The sequence below is a fragment of the Saccopteryx bilineata genome, chromosome 3 (assembly GCF_036850765.1).
Source record: "Saccopteryx bilineata isolate mSacBil1 chromosome 3, mSacBil1_pri_phased_curated, whole genome shotgun sequence".
In the NCBI taxonomy this organism is placed as follows: domain Eukaryota; kingdom Metazoa; phylum Chordata; class Mammalia; order Chiroptera; family Emballonuridae; genus Saccopteryx; species Saccopteryx bilineata.
Genome location: NC_089492.1, coordinates 308,340,040 through 308,363,431, shown reverse-complemented (window position 1 = coordinate 308,363,431; position 23,392 = coordinate 308,340,040). Strand labels below are relative to the sequence as shown.

Sequence of the window (23,392 nt, the reverse complement as noted above, 5' to 3'; positions counted from 1 at the left end):
TTTAAAAGAGGAGCTGGGTACTGTGAACTTTATCAATAGTTTATGACAAAGAGGGCTCTCTAAGCTCCTTTGCTTCATGAAGGGGGTCTAGGATAAAAACTGTGGAGGTCAGGAGATACTGAGATTTTTGAGGATCCCTTTGGGTTCCCAAGAACACCCCAGTAGCAGAGGGTCTTTTCTCCTCTCACTGGGGCTGGTGGTCCAGTGGGGTTCTTATTCTATGGGGACCATGTGGGCCATAAAATAAATCAGATTGCTGTAGCCAAATATATTGGCAGAATCAGATTTTCCTTTTCCGTCTCCCTTTCTTGAACCCTTTCCTCTCCCCAACTTCACTTCCTCAGAGGTTCCCACCTGTACTGTTCAGGTTATAAAAGTGCACAGGCACAGAGAGGGAAACGGAATAAAGGAGACACCCACGACTACGTCCACATGCCATTTGGTACATGCTCTCTCAGGTTTTATTTTATGACTATTTCATTTTACATCATGATGATCACATGCACCGACATTTTTGTGTCTTCCTTTTTTTTAAATTAAACACCAGATGGCATAAACATTTTTTTGCATGACACTAACGCTGTTTCATAATTATTCTCATGGACAGGTCACCATCCTTCTCCTTCCTCAGACTCAGGAGCCCAGTCCCCCAAAACCATCCTCCTTCAGACTAGGAATCCACATTACAGACATCCTAAAAATGGGGACCCAGAAACCTAGCTACTATTTATTTCTATAATTCTGTATTCCAAATTCTTTTAGGTAAAAGACCCAAAATTCTACACCTCTGGCCCCTATTCTCTCAGAAGTTGTTCAGCACCCTCTGCCCTCCTCCCCTTAGGAGCAAGAGTTGGCTTTCCATCAAACATACCTAACCCATCCCAAGTAAGGCTTCTTTTCAGCTTTGGTGGGAATGATCTGATCGGGGCTCAGACTTGTTTGAGAGTCCACCATGTCCAGCCTTGGTGCATGAGCAGGTGGGTTTCTGCAGCCTTCCCCGGCCTCCCTTAGGAGTGAGAGTCAATTTAGTAAGAACCTGAATCCAGGCTTTGTTGCTTTCTGGAGAATCAGATTACCTCTCTGAGCTGATCTCCAATTCTCTGCAGTGAAGCAAGGTGAGGGCTACCTGAACCTCCTGGGTCTCCAAAGGAGGGTGTCAGTGGATGTCCAGACTTCTGAGTTCAGAATAAGAAGAGAGCTGAGACCTTGACTGTGGGTCCTGGGCAGGAGCCAACTGGGCTCTTGGGTTGGAGGAAAGAGGGTCTGGAAGACTTGACTTTTCTATCTATATTTTTTGGGAGGAGGCATCTTAACCTTCTTTGTGCAGGGCATCCGTGGCTGCAGAGTTCTATAATATGGAGAAGAGTGGAATAGTGGGTGGACAAAAAGATTCTCAAGTGCAAGATAGATGAGAAGAAATATGAACCAGAATGGGACCACCTGGTAAATCTGACAAGCTTAGTAACTAAAAGTAGTTACATGGGATGTTCTGGTCATTAAAACATTCTTGTTTTAGTGGGTTAATGCAGAAAGTCACGTCCTAAGGCCTATATGATCAATTAACCTTTACCTTGAGCAAGCCCTGTTCATTGTTTTTGTGCATCTGAAATAATAACATACTTTAAATGTCAGCATAATCTCTTCTCCAGACCCACAGAGATAGATATCCTGATAACTGGGAAGAGATACCCTCAACATTCCTTGTGATTATCTTTTACCTGCATACCTGTAAACTATTCATGTGATCCACTGTCTTGCAACACTGTGTAAAAGAAACAGGAATCTCTCCATTTTACTTTCCATCCCACCCTAGAAATATCACTGGCTTTTCTTTTTAGAAATTCAACAATAGGACTTTCCTAGGTCATTGCAAAGAATTTCACCTCCAGACTTGTATAAGGAAGCTGAGAGGTAGGGCCTGGCGTCTCCAGCCTGACTTCGTGCAACTGCCATGTTTTGTTGCTTTTTAAAATTTTAGATTGAATGTTGATTAGGAGCAGCATGTGGGAGAGAGGGGAAGTTAATGGAGCTTCATTAGGGTAGGTGAGCCCGAACCCCAAATATTCCTTTAACCTGTCACTGATCCAGAGGCAAAACAAGTGGATGGCACAGAACCCTGGGGCTGGGAGGTTGCTGTCCTGGATCTGAGAGAGGGATGCCTTCATTTAATGTAGGGATGGAAGTCTTACAAAAATGAGTGGGGAAGGGTGTCTTTTTTTGTTGTTGTTTATATATTTCTGAAGTGAGAAGCGGGGAGGCAGACAGACAGACTCCCACCTGCGCCCGACCAGGATCCACCCAGCATGTCCAGCAGGGCCTGATGCTCTGCCCAGCTGGGGTGTTGCTCCATTGCAATTGGAGCCATTCTAGTGCCTGAGGCAGAAGTCGTGGAGCCATCCTCAGCACCTGGGGCCAACTTTGTTCCAATGGAGGCTTGGCTGCTGGAGGGGAAGAGAGAGACAGAGAGGAAGGAGAAGGGGAAGGGTGGAGAAGCAGAGGGGTGCTTCTCCTGTGTACCCTGTTCAGAAATCGAACCTGGGACTTCCACATGCCGGGCTGACACTCTACTGCTGAGCCAACTGGTCAGGGAAAGGAAGGGTGTCTTAAGAACCACCCTTCTGGGGAGATGCACCCGCCCAAGCCTATGCACTGCAGGGTGCTGGGGTGATGTCTTGCCCCAGACAGTGCTCTACACTCCTCTGGGCCCTGCTTCCCTCAAGCTGCTCCTCCTGGTGGTCTATCCAGGGTCTGGAGGCTCTCTGCCAGCTGATGGCACTCTCAAGGAGCAGAATCAAGATACTACCCTGAGGAGTATCTTCAAAAAAGATATATTAAAATTTTTCTATTGATGAGAGAGAGAGAGAGAGAGAGAGAGAGCCAGGGTGAGTCATAAATATCTTAAAGAAATCTCAGGCTGTTGCACTGGCCTGCAGAGACCCATCCCAAGTGGAACACCTGGCTTTCAGCCTGCAGTTAATATCAGAAAGCTTCCCGGGTTTCCAAGATGCTTTGGTTTTGTGAACCAAACTCCCATCAGTAACTTGGATACAATAGGCCTTGCTGTTTATTTGATTCTTCTTTTTTTAGGGACTGCAAGTTAAATAGGAATCCCCACTGACAGTTTTTCTCTGTGGCCTAAAGTGTGTGCGTGTGTGTCTGTCTGTCTGTGATATGATCTGATTTACATTTTATTTACTATTGTTTTCAGGTGAACATTTCTATAGCATTTGAGCTGCTGATTGTATTGTGTGCCCATCACTCAAAGATCATTTTCCATCCCTGTATATTTGTCCCTCTTTCCTTCCCTCTCCCTCCTCCTCCCCTTCCACAACCCTCACACCCTGGTAAGCACTTCACTTTTATCTCTTTTTTATTGAATTTATCAGGATGATGATGGCTAATAAAATTATATGTTTCAGGTGTACAATTCTCTAATACATCACTTGTGTTTATATTTAAAGGGGTGACATCGATCAATAAGAGTACATAGGTGTCGGGTAAACATTTCTATAGCATTTGAACTGTTGATTGTGTTGTGCGCCCATCACTTGTGTTTTGTATTGTGTGAAGTTTTTAGGTGACACTGCCTCACAAACTGAGGATCCCCAGCCTCTCATTTGGGTGCATGCTTTCCTGGAACTCTGTTTGTGTTGCCCAACTCATCCAGACCAAGAAAATATTGTTGCCTATGCTTCACTGATTTCTCAAAGAGAGAAAGAACTGGAAGACAACCTCAGTTTTGCAAGTGATGTCACAGAAGGTCGCCAAAGGCAGCCTGAGTCAGAATGGCCATTCTGGACTATGACTGACCATTTTCTGAAAAGCCTGGAACTGGAAAAACCACATTTGCCCAAATGAGCAGTCAAGAAACGGCTACGTTGTTAGGCCTTATAATGGCCAAAATGGTGGGGGATGGATGAGCCTCTGACCAAGGGTGGCGTCCCTGTGTTTTTGGGCTATGCTGAGTTGATTGCAAGCACCTGTGTGGATCAGTGCGAGATTGTGCTAAAACTGACCTCGGAGAGGCACACTGACCATGGGGAGGTACTGGCTACAAGTAGCCTTCCTGCCATCCTGTGACAAATGACTAATACTGACCTGCTCGGCTATCTACAGGTTTATCATGGCTTGCCGGAAAAAGTGACCGCTTTTAAATTTGTTATTTATTGATTTTTCTAGAGGGAGAAAGGAAGAGAGAGAGAAAGAGAGAGAGAGGATCATAGATGTTGTTCCACTTCTTTATGCATTCATTGGTTGATTCTTGTATGTGCCCTGCCCAAGGATTGAACCTGCAACCTTGGCATGTCAGGACAGTGGTCTACCAACTGAGCTACCCTGCCAGGGCAAGACTGATTGATCTTTTATGACTGATTCACACCTTTATACCAGTGGTTGCATAAAAGTGGAAGGTGACATCTCAAATATTGCTAAGGGATTTTAGCCTTATCACATTTGTTTGATTGGAAATATGTGTTGCAAGAATAAAGCTAACTGCCCTGGCCAGTTAGCTTGAAGCTAAGAGTGTCCTCCCGAAAGGACAAAGTTGTGGGTTCAGTCCCTGGTCAGGGCACATACAAAGCAGCTTGACGTTCCTGTCTCTGTCCCTGCCTCTCTCTATCTCTCAGAATTAATAAAGTAAGAAAGGAAGAAGGAAAGAAAGATAACTGAGACAAGGTCAGTGAGGTGAATGGCAGCCCCTTGATCTTGGATGATGCATCCATATTTGTAAAACAGGGGTTCTGAAGTGGAGAAGAGGGGTGACAATCTGACTCTGAAATCTACCAATGACACCCCTCCATTGTGAGTGAACTCTCCATTTGAATATCTGACTGGAGTCTGTTCCATGGATTTTTCGTCTTTGGCAGCATGTGAAATGGCAAGTGTTTGATGATTAAGTACAAATTTGGGAACTCTTGAGGCTTTTAGATAATAGAGTTAAATGTGTTTAAGCTTAAAAGTGAAAGTTCATAAATATTCTGTGATTTAAAAAGCTATCTACTTAAAACACTGTATCTGTCTGCTGTGCTTTGTCCCCGTGGATAACATGTGCATGAAGTCATAGATTGTACATACCGTACCAGAAAATAATAAACACGTTGTGGAAGCCTGGTGGAGATGTGAGTGTTTGCAGCAGTTCCATTTGTCCTTTCGGGTGTTGAGTCAGCCGAGTTCCTTCTGATTTCCTCTTCCCATGGGCCTTCAAGAGCTCTGCGGGTACCTGGGCAGTTAGTTCTGTCTGTGATTAATTCCCTCCATCTGTTTTCATCCCTGTTGCCTTTCCAGAACATTGGCAAGACTCAGTTCCAGTTAATTAATTTGAGAGATGCAGAAGAATAAAGTGTTCTTCCCTCCTCATTTCAGGTCCTGGGCTGTGTCACTTAGCCTTGACCCTTTGGAGTTTTGCAGGGAATCCGAGAACACAGAGGTCATTCATTCTTCTCTTTGCAAATCATCCTAGAGTCAGACTTCTCAAAACCCATTATGTTTAAAAGCTGATGCCGGCCTCTTATCTGCCTTCATTCCCCCTCATAAGTGGGGAAGGGTTGCTTTGTGGTTTTCTCTGACTGTGGAGCCCCTGCATTAAAGGCACATCAAATTCTTCAGTTAAAAAGCATCTGCCTTGTAGAGCTCAGCAACCCGTGTTGTTCATTGGCTTCACTGGAATCACAAAAGTAGCACTGGGGAGTGCAGTTAATTTGACCCAAATCTGTGTCTGTTTCTTTCTTTTTCTTTCAAGTTCTGGGTGCCCACAACCCTGGGTGCCCAGAACAGGGTACAGGACTGGACTCTGGGGTTTGATAAATGAGGGGTTTGGAGCCCAGAATCCGGGGTGTGAGGGAGGAGGGTCTTGGTATCCAGACTCCTGGATCTGAGGTTGAGAGGGCTGGTAATCCAGACTCCAGGGGTTAGTTGCCAAGACTCCTAGTTCTGAAGGAGGACATGATGGACAGGTAGACCCCAGGGTCTGAGGTAAGATTGCCTTGGAGCACAGACTCTTGGGATGGAGAAAAGACTGGGGGCCTGGCCTTTGGGGTGTGAAGAGGCAGAGCCTTGGTTCCTGCACTTTTTTTGTTGTTGTTTCTATTTTTCCGAAGTGAGAAGTGGGGGGAGGCAGAGAGACAGACTCCCGCATGTGCCCAACTGAGATCCACCCGGCATGCCCACTACGGGGTAATGTTCTGCCCATCTGGGGCATTGCTCCATTGCAACCAGAACCATTCTAATGCTTGAAGCAGAGGCCATGGAGCCATCCTCAGTGCCTGGGCCAACTTTACTTGCTGACACAGGGCCTTGGCTGCAGGAGGGGAAGAGAGAGACAAAGAGAAAGGAGAGGGGGAAGGATGGAGAAGCAGATGGGCTGCGCTTCTGTGTGCCCTGGCTGGGAACTGAACCCGTGACTTCCACATGCCTGGCTGACACTCTACTGCTGAGCCAACTGGCCAGGGCTGGTTCTACACTTTTTGGGAGGAGGGTTCATGGTTTCCTCTGTGGTGAACGTTGTGCACTGTAGAATTTCAGTAATGTGGGGAAGTGTGAAGAGTTGAGGGGGCAAAGGAGACTCAAGAGGGGATCAAATGAGGAGAAAAAGAACTGTTGGCCAGAGAGAATTCTGGGAGAGAAACTATAAAGACAAGAAGGAGGTGTGGGTCTTGGGCTGGAGAAAAGCCCTGTGTCAGCAAGGTCTGAGGTGTGTTTGCCTGGGCATACTCAGGGTTCTGGGAGTCTGGGGACCTTGCATGGCTCTGAGTTACCAGGAACTCCTCCTTCCTGCCTCCTTCCTTCCAGTAGCCCCTCCCAAGGGGCTGAACTCACTTTCCTTTCCCACCGGGATGCTGAATACTCACTTGTAGCAGGCCCTTGTGGGATCTGGTGTTTGTCTATGTGCCAGCACTAAGCTTCCTGAAAAACGCTTACCTGGCTCCTAGTTTGTCACCTGAGATACCCTCAGAACAACTTTTACTTCCTTTTTTTTGAAGTAGGTATTTCTCTCATCTTTTTTTCTCACTCTCCCTTCTCCCTCCTTCTTTCCCTTCTCTGTCCCTCCCTTTCTTCTTCCCTCCCTCTCTCTTTCCTTCCTTCCCTCCCTCTCTCTCTCCCTTTTTGTCTCCCTCCCTCCCTTCTATTAACAAGTGGAGAAAACCCAGGCCTGGGGAATGTAGGGAAACAGGCACTGAATGGGTGTGGTACAAAGAGAGGGTGAGGGCTCAAAATCTGGTGCATTTTTCTGTCTTCTCTTTCTGTCTTAAGGTCTCCTCTCCCCAATCTTAGATTTTTCAGAGGTCCCCACCTCTATATTCCAGGTTATAAAATTGCACAGGCACCGAGAAAAATATAGAAAAAAGAGGACATCCATGACTACGTTCACACGCAGTTTGGTACATGCTCCTCCAGATTTTATTCTATGACTGTTTCATGTTATGTGGTGAGGATTACATGCGTATTCACTTTTTAAAGTTTCTTTTAAAATTTAATATCAGACAGCATAAATATTATTGCACGACACTAACAATTCTGCATAATTATTTCCTGAACAGCTTCATCAACATCTTCTCCTAAACTGGTTTATTATTTACCTAAACAATCTAATAATGTGGGACATGTTCAGTGTTTCTACTGTTTGCTATGACAATGTGCGACAAATTTAAACCTTGCTTACATTTGGATTTGTTAACATTACTAGGTCAAAAGTGATGAATAAGACTCTTGCTTTATCTTGCCCAAATGCCTTCCATAAAAATGGCAGAAATTTATAGTTCCTTTGGTGGGGGCTGTGGGCCTCACTGTATCTTTGCCAGCACTGAAGTTTTGTGTTTTGGTTGTAGGATTTTGCTAGTTTGATTGCTTTACACACATGCCATATTGTTGATGTTTAGTATGACTTTGAAAAACGGCAAAGTCAAATATAATTTTAGATCACAGGTGTCTTATTTCTATGATTTTCCTGTTCAGGGAGTAGTAATAGAGAAATGAGGGTATAAAAAGTTTAGGAATTTTCTTTTTCATAGTTTCATATACTCTATGAAGAAAACCATCAACATGATGATAAGACAACCTACTGATGGGAGAAGAGATTTGCTAATGAGACATTCAACAAAAGGTTAATATTCAAAATACATATGGAACTCATACAGCCTAACACCAAAAAACAAAAACTCCAGTTAAAAAATGGGCAGAGGACCCTGGCCAGTTGGCTCAGTGTTAGAGCATCGGCTCAGTGTGTGGAAGTCCTGGGTTCAATTCCTGGTCAAGGCACACTGGAGAAACACCCATTTGCTTCTCCACCTTCCCCCTTCTCCTTCCTCTCTATGTCTCTCTTCCCCTCCCGCAACCAAGGCTCCATTGGAGCAAAGTTGGCCCAGGCACTGAGGACAACTCCCGGGCCTTCACCTCAGGTGCTAGAATGGCTCCAGTTGCAATGGAGCAATGCCCCAGATGGGCAGAGCATCGTCCCCTGGCGGGCATGCTGGGTGGATCCCCGTTGGGTGCATGCAGGAGTCTGTCTGACTGCCTCCCTGCTTCTAACTTTGGGGAAAAAAAGAAAAAGACAGAGGACCTGAGCAGACATTTCTCTAAGGAGGACATACAAAGGGCCAACAGATATATGAAAAGTTGCTCAACATCTGAAAATCCATTGTTTTTGACTTCCTGGATTCTCTATCCCATTTTTCCCCCTCAGGAACACTCCCCTCTACTTGTGGGAAGCTGTCCCCTCATATCGCTCTGCTGAAACTGTCAATCACAATTCTCCACCCCTCCCACCATTTGCGTGTCTGTAGTTGTTCTATTCCCATCACGTGAAGAAGTCTATCTACAGAGGTTCTAATGAGATCCAAATAAGAAGGAAAGGGATAAGCAGTGATGAGAAACAGTGGATACATGTGGGAGAGAGAAACAGAGACAAATAGAGGCAGACAGAGTGACCGACAGAGAACGTGTCCCAGGGAGACAGGAAGAGAACTGAATGGCTTAAGTCACCATTTCTAAAACTTGAGACACTAACATCATGAGTTGTGCCCACAGCCTCCTTAGCCACCTTACTGAAGCAGTCCCTTCTTATGCTTAAACCAAGGTACACCGTGTTTCTGACACTTGTGTCCATATGCTCCCAAGGAAGCAGAAATAAGGTTCCTGTCTATGTGGGTCCTTCAACTCTTGCCCACGTCTGGAGCTCTGATCCTTGGCCAGACCCCGCAGCCAAAAATTCTATTTCTGAATTTTTGGTTCACTGTGGACAAGTCCGTTCTGCTCCTTAACATCAGCCACCCAACTTCTTTACACCAGAAATCCATTTCTACATGTTCAAGATGTCTAAGGGCGATGAGAAAAATCCTGACAAATGAGAGAGGAGGATGGTGACTTGAGGCTGCTATCCAGAGAGAAGACAGTGGGGACGAGCTAGTATATCTTCTTTCCTGGCTTCTGGTGAAGAGATCATTGAAACTAATTACCAAACATAGGAGAAGATTGGACTTCATGGCAGGAGCACAGAGGGAATGACTGTGTTCCTGGCCAATAGGAAGGAATGCACCGGAGTTGTCTTCAGGGTCCAATCATTGACAAAGGGGTGGGACTTCCAGGAAGGGGACAAGCCGGGTGAGCCCTGAGGATGACAGTTGCAGCCAATGGGAGAGTGATATTTCTTTGGCAAATCCCAACGTTTGTCATCTTGGGTATGGGACATTTTGAAGGAACATGTCTGTGGCACCGTCCCTTGACCAATGGGAAGAAAGCATTGCTCCTGAACAACCAATCATAGGAGTACCAGCTGCACTAGGGAACCCAGTCAGGTGCCAAAAAGCACTAGCTGACCAGCTGGTCCATGACAGAAAGGGAGCGGAAGATTGCCTGCCCTGTAGCCTCACACTCTTTTTCACAAACTTCTTCTCTCTTCCCCCATCCCTGAACCTCATCCTGCAGATGGGATTCTCAGGGAAAATGAAAGAAAACATTTAACATTCCTCATTCCTGTGCTGTGTGACCCACAGGGGGAAGTTTGGCCTTCTCTGAATCTTCTTCCTCGTATATAGCAATTGGATGACCTTGGTGGGTGCAAACTCCTTGGAGACACCTGCTGCCACGCCTCCAGCCTCTCAGGGTATGAGAGATGAGGGAAGAAGAATTTCAGAAGTCACTTACTTGGCATGAGTCAGCCCTATTGTTGTCACCCACACAGACCATATATCCTTTGTGAGTTCCCCGGGGTACACTTCATCACACAGCTTTTGGGGAAAGATTTCTACCTCTTCATAATTGAGGGCATCAGGAAAATTCCCTGAGGGGGGCAGGGTTTTTTAAGTTCCCAGAGAGAGCAAGTCTTTCCCTCCATCCCTGTCTGGATCTGACATTTCTCCTGTGAACCACAGCTGCCCAGGGGAGTTTCTGACCCATTTCACAGGGCTCACCACTTCTCACCACGTTAAACAAAGCCACGGCCCTTGCGGTTTTCTTTCCCCACCCAGGGTAGAACCACTGGACTCTACTTTTTATTTCTTGCCATGAGTCATTTTAAAATTAAGAATCAGGGGGTAAGAATCAGGAGGTGTTCCTTTGTAACACTTCTGTCCCCTCTCTGTTCAATCTTCCTACACACAGAAACCACCAGGTTTCTTCTCAAAATCAGTTAAATCCTACTTTTTCTAAATGTCACCTCCTCCCAGAAGCTCTCTCTGACCATTTTAACTAAAAAAGCAAACCCTACTTCACCATCTACAATATTTCATTATAGCACTTAACTCTACAGCATGTTTCATTTAAATGCATTTGTTCATTGTCTATTCCTCCACCTGGCACGCAACTCCCTGAGGATCGGGACCCATGCAGCACAACACCTGGAGGATGCCAGACCCTCTCAAGTCTGTGCTGAATTAATGACTGGAAGTAGAATTTATTTTTCTTTTTGAAGATAATACATTTACATTTTTATTTTTCAATTACTGTTGCCATTCACTAATATAATTTAACATTAGTTTCAGGTATATTCCATATTGGTTAGATAATTACATATAGTACAATGTTTCCACCCACCAATAAGTCCAGTACCCACAGAATTCATCTTTCCGATTAGCCTTTGAGCAATAGACTTGCAGGAAAAAATCATCAATCTGGTGCCTCAATATGCCAGGAGTTGTATTATATGTTCATATTTTATTTCAGCTTCACAGCAGTTTGGGAAGGAAGGTTGCATTCATTCATTTTATCATTCACTCATCTACAAATTCATTCAACAAATATTTATTTTGCACCAACATGAGCAATAGAAACACACAATAGAGAAAAGAGATATAACCTGAGCCCTTAAAGGTGCTTAAAAAGCTATTGCTTAGTTACTCCCATTTTGCAGATGAGGAAAGTGAGGCTGAGAGATGGGAAGGGACTTGTTCAGAGACAAGGGGCAGGAGCATGGTTTGCATGGATCTGCCTGATGCACAAGCAGGTGGGTTTCCACAGCCTCCCACAGTGCCCTCAGAAATGAGAGTCAGACAGCAGGGATCTGACCCTGGCTTTGATTCCTGGTGAATCACATTGCCTCTGTGAGATGAGCCCCAACTTCTTCACTCTGAAGTTGGGTGAGAAGTTACCTGGACTTCAGATTCCCAAAAGGAGGACTTCAAAGGATGTCAGACTTTTGAGTCCAGAATGAAGAGGGAGCTGGCACCTTGACTGCAGGGTCTGAGGGAGTCAGGTCTGGGACACTTGGCTTCTATGTTTTGTGTGAGGAGGGGACTTAAACTCCTTTGTGCAGGGACTTAGTGGCTACAGAATTTCTAAAATATGAGAAGGGTGAGGAGGTGGGACTAGGAGAGGCTGGAGAAAGTGATGAGATAAAAAGAAATGTGAACAAGAACTGGACTGTTGAGTCTGGCAAGCTCAGTAACTGAAAGTACCAGTAACTTCAAAGGATGTTCTGATCATAAAAATTTTTCTAACTGAGTGGATTATTGCCTAAAGTCACATCCTAAGACCTATATGATAATTTAGCTTTACCTTGAGCAAGCCTTGTTTATCATTTTTGTGCCTCTGGAATAATAACATACTTTAAATGTCAACAGACCTCTTTCCAGATCTGCAGAGATAGACACCCTGATGCTGGGAGGAGACGCCCTCAACATTCCTTGTGGTTCTCTTTTACCTGCATACCTGTAAACTGTTTATGTGAGATGTTAACTATCCTGCATCACCCTGTGCAAGAAAGATGTATCTCCCCATTACTGTCCATCCAATCCTAGAGATATCACTGCTTTACTTTTAAAAAATTCAACAAGATACTACTCCAAGTCATGGCAAAGAATTTCACCTCCAGACTTGTATAAAGAAGTTGAGAGGCAAAGCCTCAGCATCTCCAGTCTGACTTTGTGCAACAGCCATGTTTTGTTATTGGTTAAATTGTGATGATGAATATTGATTTGGGGTGATGTGCGGGAGGGAGAAGTTGATGGGGCTGTGTGGGCGTCAATGGGGTAAAACTCCCAGACATTTCCTTAGCTCAGTGGTTCTCAAACTTTTTGAAGTCACGGCACATTTAAAATCCTACAAATAATTGTAGGCGCACTATATACAAATTTCTGAAAAATATGTTATAATAACTAAATCAAATTAAAGAAAAAAAATAAAGTCCAAGCGTGCTTTTATGGTAATTAAATGAAATAAATAAGACAAAATTAAATTTATTCTGACATTAAAAAACATTTTTATGTTACATTTTTTAGTTATCTTTTTAGAATTAGTAAAAAAAGAGGTATTAAAAACTAAAAAAGCAACAAAAAAGTTATCTTTTTATATATATATAAATACATTTTTTTAAAATAAATTTTTATTAATGGTAATGGGATGACATTAATAAATCAGGGTACATATATTCAAAGAAAACATGTCTAGGTTATTTTGTCATTAAATTATGTTGCGTACCCCTCGCCCAAAGTCAGATTGTCCTCCGCCACCCTCTATCTAGTTCTCTGTGCCCCTCCCCCTCCCCCTAACTCTCTCCCTCCCTCCCTCCCTCCCTCCCATGTCCTCCCTCCCCCCACCCCTGGTAACCACCACACTCTTGTCCATGTCTCTTAGTCTCATTTTTATGTTCCACCAATGTATGGAATCATGTAGTTCTTGTTTTTTTCTGATTTACTTATATAAATACATTCTTAGTAAGATTTAGTAAATTTGGCAGGTCCTGGTGCAAATGTGTTAAGTTTTTTCATTCTTGTGTTTATGAGAAACATGAGCCTGATGTGTCCATTGATTTCTTCAATGTTTGGGCATATATTTGAAAGGCAAACTCTCATTTCCCTGTCAATACATTGAAGACTTCCTCTTTTTACTCTTAATTGTGTTGAGGGTAGAGAATCCTAACTCACATAAATAGGATGTTGAAAATTGTAGTAAAATGTTCAAAGCTTTTTAGATATTGCCACATATTCTTCTTTTATAGAAATCCAAAAGGCTTTAAGAGACAATTCCTTATGTTTTATCATTAATCCACGATCAATAGATATAGCTGCCAGTTCTTCTTCTTCTGTTAATGTTAAGCCAAGTCACTTGGCTTTCATGAATGGGTTTCTAATCCAATCGTATTGTTGGGTGTTAAGTGATGGAAAATGTTATAAATTAAATTCTGCCTGTCAGCCTTCAAGTCCTATTTTATTTACACTTAACTTTTGCTCACTTCCAGAATCAGATTCTTCAATATCACAATTCTTTTTGAGAAATCTATTTTATTTGGGTGTATTTATCTAAAAATAATATAATGATGTGTTAATAATAAATATAATAATGATGTGTTAACAAAAAGAGCAGTATTTCCATGATGAAATGGTATAACAGAGTAACTATATTTATTTTTATATCTGGGCATATGCCATGAACTAGCATAGCTAGTAATTCCAGGTCCCAAGTGGGAATGGTGCAGAATTAAGAAAATATGTGGAATTAAAAAAAATATGGATTTGGGAGTGCCCTGTAATTGTTACTGGCAAGAACAAAGTGCACCCCAAAACCGCATCTTGCTTTATTTATAGGGCAAAGTGAGGCCATTAGCAAATCAATGGTCTCTGATCACATTTCCAAGGCAACCCAAGAATTTTACCAAGTGCAGAAACCCCCACCATACATATCATCTTTACTTTACACCAAACAAAGGATAGAAGAAACTTGCCTCCAGTCTTTCTGGAGAACATGAGGGTAGTGTAAACAATCCAGCACCACAGTTTAATGGCCTTTTGCAACCTAATCTGGTAAGTGAGGTAGGGGTTGGGCAGACTGTCAGCTTACAGCCAATTCCTCACACCTCCGTCCCCTCCAAAATCTAAACTCCAAAAACCCTGTTGGTTTTTTGGTTCCCAACAGGTACATATTTCTCTGGAATACCATAGGGCGCAATTGTAAATCTTCTAAGGCGCGCACCAGTGCACCCTGGAGCACTCTGTGAGAACCACTGCCTTTGCTTGACACTTATCCAGGGACAGGATGAGGCTAAAGGCCTGGACTCGAGGTTCTGAGGGAGGAGGGTTTTAAGTTCAAGCCAAGGGTCTGAGTAATGAAGGGCTGGGTGCACAAACTCTTCTGTCTGAAGAAGAAAAGAATCAGGGGTTGTACCTCCGTGTCTGAGGTAGCAGAGGCTGGAGGCCTGTCATTGTGTGTCTCAGGGAGGAGGTGGCTGGGAACCTTGGCTCGTGTACTTTGTGAAAGGAGGTGTCTCAGTTTCCTCTGTGCAGAAATTTAGTGTCTTCAAAGTTTTTGCAATGTAAGAGTGTTTTGTGTGTGGTTAGAGAGACTCAAGAGGGGAATGAGATAAGAAGGATGTATCTGGAGGATGTTGGCCAGAAGGGAATTCTGGGAGAGACTGGAGTCAGGTGAGAGGACTGGAGAAGAGCCCTGAGTCAGCAGGGACTGAGGTGTGATTGTCCGGGGAGAGCAGGGTGCTCAGGATACTAGGAGTCTGGGGACCTTGCCAGGATTTAAACAGAGGGGACCCTCCCTTATTCCTCTTTCCTTTGGGAGTCTCCTTCCCCATGTTCCGTGAGAACAGGAACCCGCTGACCTGGGTTCCCACCCCATCTTCCTCTCCCATTGCAGATGCCGGGTGCTCACTTGTGCAGGGCCCTCATTGGATTCTGGTGTCCTGTCTATATGCCAGATGTGTCCTTCCTGGAAACCTCCTTTCTCTCTCTTGGTTTGTCACCTGTGACATGCTCAGAGCCTTTTCACATCCCATTTACTTTCGATGAAGTAGACATTTATTGCCTCTCTCTGTCTCTCTTTCTCTTCCCCATTTTACAGATGGGGAAACCAAGGCTGGGTGCATGTAGAAAAACACAGAACTGGACCAGTGGGTGCGGGAGGCGGGGCGACAGTTCAAAATTAGTTACATTTTTCTTTCCCATCGCTCTCTCTAAGGTCTCCTCTCCCCAACCTTGGCTTTTCAGAGGTTCTCACTTGTATTGTTCAGGTTATAAAAGTGCACAGAAAGGGAAATGGAAGGAAGGAGGCACCCATGACTACGTCCACATGAAGTTTGGTTCATGCTCTTTATTCTGTGACTATTTCATTTCACATGGTGGGAATTACATGTACATTTTTGTATGTTTCTTTTTTCATTTAACATCAGAAAGCATAAACATTATTGTGTGACACTAATAATTCTACATAATTATTTTCCTGAATAGCTTTGTTAGTGTCTTAGTCCTATATCAGTTTATTTTTACATAAACAATCCACTAATTTAGAACATGTTTAGTGTTTTTACAATTTTGTTATCAGAAATAATGTGATGGGTTCAAATGTTGCTAATATTTCATATTCACTAGAATTACCAGTTCAAACTGATGAATAAGATTCTCAATTAACTTTGCTTAACTTTCTTTTTTTTTTTTTTTTTTTTTTGTATTTTTATGAAGCTGGAAACGGGGAGAGACAGCTAGACAGACTCCCTCATGCGCCCGACCAGGATCCACCCGGCAGGCCCACCAGGGGCGACGCTCTGCCCACCAGGAGGCGACGCTCTGCCCCTCCGGGGCGTCACTCCGCCGCGACCAGAGCCACTCTAGCGCCTGGGGCAGAGGCCAAGGAGCCATCCCCAGCGCCCGGGCCATCTTTGCTCCAATGGAGCCTCGGCTGCGGGAGGGGAAGAGAAAGACAGAGAGGAAGGGGGGGTGGAGAAGCAAATGGGCACCTCTCCTATGTGCCCTGCCCGGGAATCGAACCCGGGTCCCCCACACACCAGGCCGACGCTCTACCGCTGAGCCAACCGGCCAGGGCCTTTGCTTAACTTTCTTACATAAAACCTATAGCAATTTACTGTTCCAGTGGTGAAGCCTGCAGGTCTCACTGCATCTTTACCAGCACTGAGGTTTCTGTGTTTTATCTTTTTCTTGCAGATTTTTCATAATTTTGTTTTCTTAGAATATTTTTTCTAATGTCTCCCACCAGCAGATGTCTTTATTTATTTATTTAGAGACAGAGAGAGAGAGAGAGTCAGAGAGAGGGATAGACAGGGACAGACAGACAGGAATGGAGAGATGAGAAGCATCAATCATTAATTTTTCGTTGCACGTTGCAACACCTTAGTTGTTCATTGATTGCTTTCTCACATGTGCCTTGACCGTGGGCCTTCAGCAGACCGAGTAACCTCTTGCTCGAGCCAGCGACCTTGGGCCCAAGCTGGTGAGCTTTTGCTCAAACCAGATGAGCCTGTGCTCAAGCTCGCAACCTCGGGGTATCAAACCTGGGTTCTCGGCATCCCAGTTCGATGCTCTATTCACTGCGCCACCGCCTGGTCAGGCAGATGTCTTTATTTTTTATTATTAATTTAGAAATTAAATTTAATTGGTGACATTGGTCAATAAGATATATAGATTTCAGGTAACCCAAATAGAACTTTAATATAGAGGTCTGAATGAATAAAAGTAGGCTTTCTTAACTTCATCCACTAAATGTGTACTGTTATCATTAGTCTGTGTCTCATAGTTTACATAGATTTCTATACATACTATATATATATGTAACAAAATGTTTGTACCAAATATCATTTAAGGTAAACTTTTATTTACTCACTAAACCAACCTGAACATTTTCCCTCTTATACATTTATATTGTTTCTTTTTATTAATAATGTTGCATAATACTTTACATTATAGTGTTATTCTAATTTATGTGATTTGTTTCACATTGAAGTACATTTGGATAGATTTCATTATAGTAAAACGTTCTTTGTATAATTATCTTTGCTCATTGTATTCATTCAAGAAGTATCCACTGAGCATTTACCCTGCTTGAACTGTTATGGCTTCAGATAATACAGCATCAGAAAAACAGCAAAAATTTTTCACTCGCATTCCAGTGGGTAGAGACCTTGAGTAGAAATCAGCATTTAAGGTACATTTGTTAGGTGGCAGTAAGTGCTATGAAAAAAAATAAGACCACCCTGTCTGGGTAGCTCAGTTGGTTAGATTTTGTCCCCATACATCAAGGCTGCAGGTTCGATACCAGGTCAGGGCACATACAAGTTTCAACTAATGAATACATAAATAAGTGAAACAACAAGTATTAATTTGTTCTCCGTGTTTAAAATCAATCAATTAATAAAAAAAAATTTTTAAGTTTAAAAGGAAAAATAAGACTGAAAGGAGAGATACTAACCTATTTGTTTCCTATACTCTTAGGAACTCTGGGGTACTGTGTTAGTAAGACCACTCAAAAACTCCATGTGAAGAGAACATTTGAATGAAATCCTGATGAGGTGGTGGATGAGAGCATGTAGCTGAGTTCCAGCAGAGCGAGCAGGCAGGTGAGAAAGGAAAAGACGACATTAAATGTTCTAGCAGGAAAAACTCTTTGCAGGTGAATGAGCCAAAGTAAGCAGTATGGGCAATGAGGTCAGAGATGTCACAGGACTCAGAAGACACAAGTATTGAGGCTCAAGAAAGAATTCTGGCTTTACTTGGAGCAAGACAGGAACCATTGTTATATTATTACTAGGCAGCCAATTTTCATAGTGAAACAGACCCTCACTTATAATGTGGTCCCCAAAATATGATTCATTCTGAGCCCAAATCTTATCTCAAACCTAACCCGTAACTCAATGCTACCGCTGTCACACAATTTGACCCAAAATAAACATTGTTGGCGACCCGAGCATTCACTCCTTCTGCCATTTGTGAGAACCTTGATTTAGTTGGACAACTTTGTATCCCCAATTGACTGAAGCTAAGCTTTACTGCACCAAACATGGAAGGCAGAGTCTGCTTTTCGTGGATTGGTTTAGAAATAAACATGTGATACAGTTCTGGCCAATGAGAAGTGAGGAGAAGACCACTAGGCCACTTCCGAGAACTGCTTTCTTCTTTCCAAAGTGAGACACAAGAAGCTCTCCCTTTACTCTGTTAGATGGTGTCCCTTCTGGATGTAAATTCAAGAAGTGTGGCAGCCCTCCTGGAGCCATGGAGTGAAGTGGCCTCTAGACCAGGGGTCCCCAAACTTTTTACACAGGGGGCCAGTTCACTGTCCCTCAGACTGTTGGAGGGCCAGACTACAAAAAAAACTATGAACAAATCCCTATGCACACTGCACATATCTTATTTTAAAGTAAAAAAACAAAACAGGAAGAAATACAATATTTAAAATAACAAACAAGTAAATTTAAATCAACAAACTGACCAGTATTTCAATGGGAACTATGCTCCTTCACTGACCACCTATGAAAGAGGTGCCCCTTCCAGAAGTGCAGCGGGGGCCAGATAAATGGCCTCAGGGGGCCGCATGTGGCCCGCGGGCCGTAGTTTGGGGACCTCTGCTCTAGACAAAGCCCTAGCACTGCAGGTGACTAAACAGAAAGGTGAAGGTAATGAAGGTCTTTGATGCAGCTGCTGAGCTGGTGAATTAAGGCCCCCTGGACCCCCTTGATCTCATGTCATCTTCAGGTTTCATTCTGGTTTGGAGATTTTTGTCAGTTCCACAGCCAAACCCTTCCTTACTAAAATCTAAGTGTTGAGTCTAAATCTCATGTCAGATCCCAAATCTGATCCTAAACCATGAACCTCAATCTAATTCTAACTAGACTCTCTATGTAAAATCGGAATTAACCAACAAACACAAGCCAATCTCCAGTGATAGCTCATTCTCCAGACCTTCTTCCTTATTATTCTTCAGGCCCAACCCTTTATATGCTTATGAATTCTTACCAGGCAGGGCTGGATGCTGAGACTACAGTGGTTCTCAAATCTGGACACACAAAGTCCCTTCCTTCAAAATACTGATTGTCAAGTATAAAAGAGAAAAGGTCATATCATTAATATGCAAATGTAAATGTAAACTTCAATGTTTGCTTTGAAATAAAGGTGCAGAGAATTTCTGAAAGACTCTTCAGGGTTTTGAACCAGGAAATAAATAGCTGAGAGTGGAAAAACATAAGCATGAACCAGGAACAAAAATGTAAGGAGCCTGCAGAGTACCATGTAGAGAAAACAGCAGATGCGAAGACCCTGAGGTGGAAGGTGAGTACGGATGGAGCTCTGAGAACAGAGGTCATCTGGAACCAGGGAATGAAGGACTTTGTAGGTCATGGTGAATTGAATAATGATGAACCATGTACTTAAGTCAGAGCAGTGACATACATTTGGATTTTCAAAATATCAATGTGGGTGCTCTATGAAACAATATTTGAAGGGGATATGGAGTCACAAAGGGGCCACTGCTGTTGTCCAAATGAGAGGTGATGGGGACTAGCATAAAGCCATTTGGGAAATGGACATGGCAATAAGTGCACAGATTCAACATGCATTTAGGGGAGAGAATCAACAGGCCATGGGGATGGGTTGAACGGAAGTTGTGATGAGAGGGATGGAGATGAGAGCGTTCCAAGGTCTCTTGCATAACAAGGCACAGTGCCATTCCATGGGAAGGCAGGGTCAGAGCCGATCAAGAGCTTATGAGAGGGTGAGAGAGACCACTGTACCTGATTTCAACCATCATTCCAAGTCCCATCTTGACTTTGACACAACTCTCAGTGCCAATCTCTTTTTACTGAATTTACTGGGGTTCAGGTTTAGTGTGCGGTAAAAAAACAAACAAACATCATCATCTGCACATTGCATCGTGTGTGCCCATCAGCCCCAGCAAAGTTCCATTTCAAGTTCTCCCCTCTCTTTGTACATCTCCACCTCTCCCAAACCTCCTCTTCCTTCCTGGCTATCACCACACTATTTTCTGTGTCTATATGTTATATATAGCTACTTATTGATATAGATACCATCATATCCTCTAAATATATATTTCTATATGTTTCTTATTTAATCCCTTCGTCTTCTGTCATTCAATCCCCCAATCTCTCTCCCCTCTGACAGATGTCAGTATATTTCATGTATCCATGTCTCTGTCTCTTGTTTTGTTAGTCTGTTCATTAAATTCCAAATATACATGAAACCATATGGTATTTGTCTTTCTCTGACTGGTTTATTTCACTTAGAATAATAATCTCCAGGTCCATCCATGCTGTTGCAAAAGTAAATATTTCCTTTCTTTTTATGGCTGCATAGTATTCCATTGCATAAGTGTACCACAGACTTTTTTTTTATCCTCTCATGTACTGGTGGGCACTTGGGCTGCTTCCAAGTATTGGCTATTGTAAATAATGCTGCAATGAACATAGAGGCACACATCTTCTTTTGAATTAGTTTTTCATTTCTTTTGAATTAGTGTTTCAGTGTTTTTTTATATATATATATTGGATATATTTCCAGGAACGTAAGTACTGGGTCATAAGGCAGTTCCATTTTTAATTTTTTGAGGTAACTCCATACTGCTTTCCACAGAGGCTGCACCAATCTGCATTCCCACCAACAGTGTACAAGACTTCCCTTTTCTCTACATTTTTGTCAAAATTATTTGCTGACTTATTGATGGTAGCCATTCTTACAGCTGTGAGGTGACATCTCATTGTGGTTTTAATTTGCATCTCTCTGATGATTAATGACATTGAACACCTTTTCATATATCTTTTAGCTATCAGTATGTGGTTTTGAAGAAGTGTCTATTCAGGTGCCTTTGCCCATTTCTTAATTAGATTTTTTTGTTTGTTTTTGGTGTTGAGTTTATAAGTTTTAGATATTAAGCCCTTATTGGATGTATTGGTGAATATATTCTTCCACTCATTGTGTTGTCTTTTCATTTTGTTGTTGGTTTCTTTTGTTGTGCAAAAATTTTTCAGTTAGGTATAGTCTTGTTTATTTTTTCTTTTGTTTCCCTTGTCCGAGGTGATCTATCAGAAAAAATGTGACTACTAGAAATATTGGAGATTTTACTGCCTGTGTTTTCTTCTAGAACTTTAATGGTTTCAAGTCTAACATTAAAGTCTTTAATCCATTTGAATTTATTCTTGTATGTGATGTAAGAAGATGGTCCAGTTTCAGTATTTTTTTTTTGCATGTATCTGTCCAATTTTCCTAACACCGTCTATTGAATAGACTATCTTTACCGCATTGTACATTCTTGCTTTCTTTATAGTAAATATCAGTTTACTATAAAGATGTAGGTTGATTTCTGGGCTATCTTATTCTGTTCCATTGATCTGTATGTCTGTTTTTATGCCAGTACCATGCTGTTTTGATTACTATTGCTGTATAGCAGGGGTCCCCAAACTTTTTACACAGGGGGCCAGTTCACTGTCCCTCAGACCATTGGAGGGCCGGACTATAAAAAAACTATGAACAAATCCCTATGCACACTGCACATATCTTATTTTAAAGTAAAAAAACAAAATGGGAACAAATACAATATTTAAAATAAAGAACAAGTAAATTTAAATCAACAAACTGACCAGTATTTCAGTAGGAACTATGGGCCTGCTTTTGGCTAATGAGATGGTCAATGTGCTCCTCTCACTGACCACCAATGAAAGAGGTGCCCCTTCCGGAAATGTGGTGGGGCCGGATAAATGGCCTCAGGGGGCCGCATGCAGCCCGCGGGTGGGAGTTTGGGGACCCCTGCTGTATAGTATAGTTTGATATCAGGTAGAGTGATTCTTCCAACTTTGTTCTTTATCAACATTGCTGTTGCAATTTGGGTCTTTTGTGCTTACATATAAATCTTAAAAAATATTTGTTCTTGTTCTGTGAGATAAATCATTGGTATCTTGATAGGAATTGCATTGAATCTATAGATTGCTTTGGGTAGTATGGTTCTGTATGGTGTGGTGATCATAGATCTTTTGTTATTCTTTTTTTTTTTTTTGTATTTTTCTGAAGCTTTAAACGGGGAGGCAGTCAGACAGACTCCCGCATGCCCCTGACAGGGATCCACCCGGCATGCCCACCAGGGGGCGATGCTCTGCCCATCCGGGGCGTCGCTCTATTGCGACCAGAGCCACTCTAGCGCCTGAGGCAGAGGCCATAGAGTCATCCCCAGCGCCCAGGACATCTCTGCTCCAATGGAGCCTTGGCTGTGCTGCGGGAGGGGAAGAGAGAGACAGAGAGGAAGGAGAGGGGGAGGGGTGGAGAAGCAGATGGGCGCTTCTCCTGTGTGGCCTGGCCGGAAATCGACCCCGGACTTCCGCACGCCAGGCCAACGCTCTACCACTGAGCCAACCGGCCAGGGCTGTTATTCTTATTTTTGATTTTCAAAAATGTTATAATTTATTTTTAACATTTAGATCGGTAACCCATTCAGAATTGACTTATTCTATGGTGTAGGTAGTGACTGAGGTTGTGTCGTTTTTCAAACGTGAGCAACAAATTTCAGTTTTCTGAAAATGTTGTATTAAGCACTGTTTCCATTTGCTGACCTTGTCACTGGCTCCTCCAGGCTCACACCAGCTCGTCTTTGGTGCTGACTTTTCCCTGAAATGCGCCGGTAATTCTATGCATCTTATCCTGCCTCTTACGGGTCTGTAGCCATCATAAAGATGCAAACAAGGACAGATACTCTTGATGTCCTCACGCCACAAAGGAGACTCAGCGACTTGAGTCTCGGTCCCATGTACGGAAGGGAAGAGGGCGGCGCTGTGTTCTCGGAGCTGGCACGAGTGCGGCCCTATGGCTGCACCTGGGGGGTCGGGGCTCTCCGAGCTGAGACGTCCAGAGGGAGAGGCGGTTTTCTCTGCCGCACACCTTTGAAACTGTCTGCCTCCCAGAGACACCCCCCCCCACACACACACACACTTCCTGCTCTCCTCCCACTGCAAAAGCCCAAATGTCTAAAATGTGGGTCCTTGCCACCTCTTCTGACCAGCAGCTATTTTTCGCTCAGAGGTGCTACTGAGTCTGCGCAGTGGAGAGCTGGGTGGTTGCCAAGCGACCCTCAGGAGAAGTAGCAGGAGGAAGCGGTGGAGGTCGGAGCGGGGTCGTGAGTACACGGGACAACAGGGGGGACTTGCGAGGGGCTCAGTGTGGAGTGTCAGTGATCAGAG

General features: G+C 43.3%; 1 pseudogene; it reads left to right on the top strand.

Annotated features, from left to right (window-relative positions):
* The first annotated feature begins 3,534 nt into the window (after window positions 1-3,534).
* Window positions 3,535-5,110, top strand: LOC136330178 (ataxin-10 pseudogene; annotated as a pseudogene).
* Window positions 5,111-23,392: the final 18,282 nt, after the last annotated feature.